Source organism: Hydra viridissima, unplaced genomic scaffold, assembly GCF_058129835.1.
Source record: "Hydra viridissima isolate aposymbiotic clone 2 unplaced genomic scaffold, HvirCarnegie_v1 scaffold_3, whole genome shotgun sequence".
Classification (NCBI taxonomy): Eukaryota; Metazoa; Cnidaria; class Hydrozoa; order Anthoathecata; family Hydridae; genus Hydra; species Hydra viridissima.
The window spans coordinates 17,261,125-17,268,197 of NW_028324302.1; the positions used below are offsets into that span (position 1 = coordinate 17,261,125).

General features: G+C 35.0%; 1 pseudogene; it reads left to right on the forward strand.

The window, feature by feature from the left end:
* Window positions 1-3,692: 3,692 nt before the first annotated feature.
* Window positions 3,693-6,786, forward strand: LOC149891236 (uncharacterized; annotated as a pseudogene).
* The last annotated feature ends 287 nt before the right edge of the window (window positions 6,787-7,073 follow it).

Genomic DNA, 7,073 nt, shown 5'->3' on the forward strand with positions numbered 1-7,073 from the left:
CAGATAAATGATTATTTAACTCCTTGTTCAATGGATGATGATTATTTTCTACTTGCTCACAAACCACGTCAACGTTTTCTTCCAAATACGCTATTTCTAATCAGAAATCAGAAGGTGAACATATATTCGATGTTGTTTCACGATGTTCTATAAAAGTATTTAGCCAACCGAGCTAAAGAAACTGAGGTGGAGCTGAGTTTCTTTCAGAACCTGATGGAATATTTCTTTTTGATTTCAGCCACCTTCCATAACTACTTCGAATGCTTGTATACTTTTCTTCCGCTTGATTAGCAGATAAGTTTGATAGACGACCAATTTCATCCCATGCATTTTTCTTTTTCCTTTATTCTTTAAATTCCTTACCAAACTTGTCATACAGAACTGGAAATTTTTGAACTTTGTTCATAAAAACTGCCTTCGAGATTTTTTCTCACACACAAGATGGAGCCGTCGCTATGCTTTGTAAAAAATGGCGATATTTTGTAAACTTTATTTTTGTACAACGTGGTTTTTAATAAAATTAACAAGCTGTGCGTTTTGCACAAAAAACAAAATACTGTTGCAGAAATATACTTTTTTCAAAACTCACAACGGCAGTTGTACAACATAAAATTTGTTTTACAACCGACGTTAAATTGTGCAACTTACACTAGAAAATGTTTCCATTATAAAACAAAGTTGTCGTGCAACTGTTGTACGACATTCTTACAACTATTGGACACCAAGCTTTAAGCATTTTGTTTCACATTTAGAAATGTGAGAATGTTATATGAATACTAAAAGAAACTTTTTATACTAATTAACTTTTTATATTATTAGTGATCTGTTCTTTTCCACTTATTAAAATGTTAAATGAACTGTTTTATAAAGCGAGGTGGCACTAATCTACAGGGTGTGGCAGCACTGCTCCACAAAATCACAAGATACTACTTTGAGCTGTGCCAAGAAAATGACTTATATTGGCTGAAAGCCCTGTGCATCCAGACTCCAAAAATGTAAGAACTGAAGTCCATCTATTTTGTCCACAAGAGAAAATCAATTTCAAATTTTATTACCTTTAGTACATAGTGATGAAATGACAGCTTTTCAAAGTTTTGCATTTTACAGCATTCAAAACAATTCAATTCCTGTAGAAAGCAGTTGAAGCATAATGCAACATATTCTGTTGTTACTTAAAACTGAAAATACAGAATATTTTTATACTGAAATAAATAATCTTAAAATTTCGAATTAGATCATGTTTTTGTTATTCTGAAAATATTTAGTTCTCATATTCTCGAGTTCTCTTCACAAGTGCTTACTGTTGTAGTCATTAATGCAGGCCAAAAGCTTTTGGCCATAGTCAGGATGACCAGGAGATCTCTTGTACCTCTGCCAATGGGCACTAAATTGGTGATGAATTGCTTTTGTTGCTTGTTCACCGAAAATGCCAAGAGGTGCTCTCTTCATTTCAACAAATTGTTTGATGTGAAAAAACACAGCATGCACTTTTGAAGTAACACTACACATTGGCAGTGCCAAGAAAGAGGCTTTGAACTGGTTGATGCTTTCTGAGTAATCTGATCCAAGTTTTGTGCCAAAGCAAGAAGATACAACCACTTGAAATTTTCTCATGGTTTCCACAAAACCAAAAGCCTGGAAGACAGAATCTTTCTCTACAAGATGCTGAAGCAAGTCCAGATTGTTTAGGAGTTTTTAGCATTGATTGCCTTCAAAGTGTCCTCCATGGAAAGGGTCTTCATTAATATGAAGAACAGCAGGCCATTGGCTGGCTTTTGGCCAAACATTCTTTAAAGATTTGTACAGGTGATTTACCACACCAAGCAGAAGATGGAGCTTCATTGGAGGTATCAGCTCTAAAATCAATGATTCAGAAGAACCATTGATTATTGGCTCATGAATCAGATTGCCAAAAGATTTTGCCACTCTGACATTACCTCCAGATCTTTTAAATGCTTGGTAGCAGTTCATCAATGATCCAAGTGTCCTAAGTGAGCCACAAATTAAAAGGCATCTTGAATCCACATCACACCATGTGCAAGGATGTGAGCTTGCATGGTATCGCAGCCCACACATGATGTTAGCCAACTTCAAATCACATGAAATGATGAAATTTGGTGAATTTGCTTGAATTAGTGACCAGATTTGCTTGACATTCAGATAGTTTTTAGGTAATTCTTCAGCAATGGTAACAATCAACTGTTGTTTGACACAACTGTCCTTGGCTATTCTCTGAGTCAAGAGTTGCTTTGAACGTGGGGAGCTGACATCCCTTCTCTGACCCATTTCAATGATTCCAAGGCAAACCTTCAAAAATCCACCACCTCCATCAATCCCAAACTTGATCAAATGATCAGAGAGAACTTTTCTTGACAAGAGAACCTCATCAATTTGCTCTTCCAAGCTTTTGCAATGAACAACAAGGTTCTCTGTCTGTTCAGTATTGTTTTCTGGTTGTGATGAAATTGTTGTCTGAGTGAAAAAGTCAGACAAAAGCTTTGGCTTTAGCTGAAACTTGGCTCGAAAATTGGGTTCATCAATCCTTGATTTAGCAACTTGGTTAATGGTTGAGGCAAGCTTTTCCATTCCATTGTTTAATAGCCCAGTATTAAGCTGAACTTTAACAAGATCTTCTGTTGTCATGTTGGGCTCATGGAATAATTTCTTTGCACTGGATGGTCCTTAAACATAAAAAATATTTTACTACCATTTGGAAAAGAAAAATAATGGTTGAGCACAAAGTCAAAGTATTTTCAATTTGCAAATCAGATCTTCATTATGCTACCTGCTCTTACACGAAGTTTTCGACCTCCTTGAGGTTTAGAGATTTTGACTAATCCACCAGGAGTTGCATCTTTGGTTGTGATCACTTGTTATGCAATTTGCTCTGCTACTTTTGGGTCTTCAGATGCAAGTTGTTTCAAATTCTGTCGGTACTGAAACTGATTACAGTTGTGTGTCAAACCTTTTCCAATAAGGCTCAGGCAGGTAGAGCAACGTTTTTGTGGCTGACAATCCTTCATTTCCTTGGATTCTAATGGACTTCTTTCATTCAGCTTTAAGTGACCTATCTGGCATATTATGCAGTGACATTCTTGGTCTCTGGTTGCCATTCTCACATTGATAGACTTGAAGTTGAAAAGGGAGGGAAGCTCAACATTTTTTCCTTGTTCTTTTCTCAAAAGAGTAATCCGGCATGCTGAACAAATGCCTCTAGGCACTCTTGGTTCTAGGAAGTTAAGATTTTCTTCAAAGATTTTTTTCACTCTGTCCGCTTGAAACTCTGAGTCAGCTCTCTAGTAGCCTTCTTCATGCACATAAAACATACGGTTTTCCTGCAATCCTCATGATCTTTTGCTTTTTTAGGCATTTTGACGATTAAAAAAGATCCTGCTAGGCCGCACATTTTAAAACAAATGAAGGTTTTTTATAAGATTACCTGTGGTTTTGCAAATTTGCAAAAATTATGACGTAATTGGGTTTGAAGTTTGGGTAAAAATTGGGTCAAAAACTACAAGTAAGCATGAATTTTTAATAATATTTACTGGATTAAAGGGCTTACTTATCTGTATCTTCAGCAGCAATAATTGTAATACATCATTGTTTATTATTATTATTCTTACTCCTAAAAGTCTGCAGGTCAAGTTTGTATGTTTCTGGAATATTTCGATGTAGTTTATGGTGCTGTAAAAATGCAAAATTTTGAAAGGCTGTCATTTCTTCATATTGTGCAAAGTAGGTAAAAAATAAAACCTAATTTTCTCCAACAGAAAAAATAGGTGGATTTCAATTTTTACATTTTTGAAGTCTGGTTGCATAGGGCTTTCAGCCTATGTAAGTCATTTTCTTAGCACAGCTCAAAGTAGTATCTTGAGATTTTATGGAGCAGTGGCAGCGATTTGAGAACTAGTTTTTGGCTAGGTTTCGTGATGTAAATAAAAAAATTCTGAATTTTATTTTTGTTGGTTGATGTTCAATGAACGTTATAGATTTGAATAAAGTTGTAAATAAAAAATATTTTTGTTAAAAGTTGTACAATGGAAGCCAAAAGAACTTGGACTTTTAAATTTTATTTACTCAGATTTGCCTGCTCGTGAAGTAGTTCATATTTCTGGAGTGTCTAAAACTACATTTTACAAAGTGAAAAAATGTGACAGTGCTTAGAGAGAACCCAAGTGCCCTCTCCAGTGAACAAAAAAGTTGATAAAAAGTTCAATGAAAAGCTTAAAAAGCATGTTGAAAAGAATTCTACTGTCTTTTAGGAAGACAATATAACTATTCAATTTTGATGAGAGGACAGTCAAAAGAACTCTAAAAACACTCGGAAAAGTCAGTGTGGCTTGACCTTCATGCCAACTTTTAACAGAAAGGCTAAAAAGTTTAAGATTGGAGCGATCAAAAAAGCTTTTGAATCAGCTGAAAAGCCATGCTTCATCTACAGTCAACAGTAAAAATTATTAAAAATTAATGAAAAACTTTTTACTGTTGATTGTGTGATCAATAGGCGAAATGAAAGATTCATAGTGCAGAGGGTTACAGATCACCACCTGTGTGTCACACCAAGCACCCTCAGTGTGTCATGATGCTAGAAATCATCGTTTTTAATGTAAAAAATCGCTACCGCACCCTGATATTTGTTTTTAAATTTAACAAGATATTTTGCTTTATGTTAATTTGATAGATATTTACTCATGAATTCTTGTTTTGGATTTGAGAAAATTATTTTTGCCTAATATTTTTTGAAATAATTCGGTTTACGGTTTTTTGCTTATTAAATGTAAATGGAAAAAATTTTTTAGACCTTTTTTTTGAAAATGTTGAGTCATTCAATAGCTACAAATTGTAGAATATTTGCTTAGTCAGTTCAGCCAGCCATAAATAACACCACGTGCCTCATGGATGATGAAATTTTCCACTGCTTAGACGAGAGCGCACTTTAGAGACTTAATATTTTGGTGTTGAGAAGAGCAAGCCATAGCCTCTAACAGGAACCACAATATGTATTTCGATGGACTCTGGTCTGGGCTACGCGATAGCGTCTGATTCGTGGAAATGAGCTTCGGAACGTTGTTTTTCGATTTTCAATTCAAATTCGCCTAATGGGCCGAAGCAAATCTTGTCGAAAGCTTCATGGCTTGCATAAAATAATATTGCGTTCACACACTTTGGACTCCCTTTTCACAAAAAAAAAAGCTTAACAACCCCATCTAAGGCAACTCCCCCTCCTCCCAAAAAAAATATTACAGCAGCCGGATGTTGACCTCTCATCTTTGTTTACTGAAAAGATGCGGCAGAACTGATTCTGAGGAATTAGTTCTTCCGCATCTTGTCAGTGAACAAAGTTCTTCTGTGTGTATTATCCGCATACCAGCAACTGAATGCTTTTAATTTTTGCTTCTATTGTTGCTTTAATTTTACTATGAGTAGGTGTTTGGTTGTTTCAGACCTAACCATTTCCCACCAAGTGGGAAATCAGAGAGAGGTTCCTTAAACTAGAAGATCTGGTAAAATATGGAGGTTAATATATCTAAGTTGGTATTAAATTGTGGAAAAGAAAGAGGTTGGTATAAAAAACTATCATAGTCATGGGTACAACAATGGCGCTAATATGGATGGCATCTACAAAAGAGTTCAGGATTTTAAAAGACAAAAGAATCCCAAACAATTTTTATATCTTTCTCTGCCCACAGTTTGAGTTTATGTGGTTTACATGCTATTGAATCGTCGGCTCCAGTATAATCCTGCTTCAGAAATATTCAAAAACTCCACACTCTGTTCAGCTGCAGTTCAAGTCATTAGACCATCTAAAAAAACTCCACACTCTTTTCAGCTACAGTTTAAGTCATTAGACCATCTAAAAAAGTTAAATCCTGAAATCATTTGTCTAAAAGAACTTCAATCTTCTTGCCGAAACAAGCAATGAAGTGGATTCTCTGATAAAATGGATAAATTCTTTTGAGTTTGTTATTTTCACTACATTCTGGTTTAAATGCTTTGATGGCAGTTAATAGCCTGAGTCTTCTTCTCCAATCAACTCAATCTGGATGATGAATGAGTCACTTTTTGAAAGATCTGGATCGAATCTACTCGACTTGGAACCTTACTTTAAAAAAGGCAACAGAAGTTGCAAAGATTTTAAAGTTTGATGAAATTACATTTGCTGAGAAGGAAATGCGAAAAAAGAAGATCTTCCACGACGAAACTACTGGTTACAACCACAATGAAACATCAAAAAGCTTTGTGATGTGTTTTGTATTGCACTAGACAATCTCACTGGTCAAATAAGAGCAAGGTTTAAAATAATGGAGAATTAATAGAAGAGGAATGGAACTCTTTGCTCTTTACCGAAATTTCTAACAGAAGAAGAGCTGCGCATAAAAGTGAATAATCTTGTCAAGCTCTACCCAGCAGACTTGAGTAAAAAAGAATTCGCTAAGGAAATTCAGCAATTTTCTTCGATAAGAAGAAATATACTAGTCAGTAAGAAGCCTTTTGAACTTCTGAACAAAGGTTATGCGAAGGGACTGCATTCAGTTTTCCTCCAAGTGTATTTCACTTCGAATTTTTCTGACGTTGCTCATTTCCGCATCGGAAGGCAAGAGATCGTTCAGCTAGCTGGCTATCATCAAAGATTATTTACGTTCAACAACGGGCCAGGAGCAAATGTGCTATTTAATGATCCTTTCCATTAAATCTAATTTAGCAAGTAAAATATCATATGAAGAAACCATTTCAAATTGTACCGTTAGGGAAGCCCGCAAAGTGTGTTTCTGTGTTAAGGTTTAACGTTAGTAACTTTTATTTTTACAAATCAAGATCAATTAAATTTAATTTGTGCTTCTCTATGAAAATGTAGAAATAAAAAAGGCTCAAAATATTTGCTTGCTTTATATTTATTAAAGGCTCAGAATAGGGGAAGGTATCCATTAAATTTTCGGACCAGTCATCACAAAAGTATTCTGCGGGCCTAGACACTATAGATATTGTTAGCACATTGATGAAAATATTTTGTATACAATTTGACACTTTTTGAAATGAAATTGAAATGAAATTGAAATGAAATTGAAATGAAA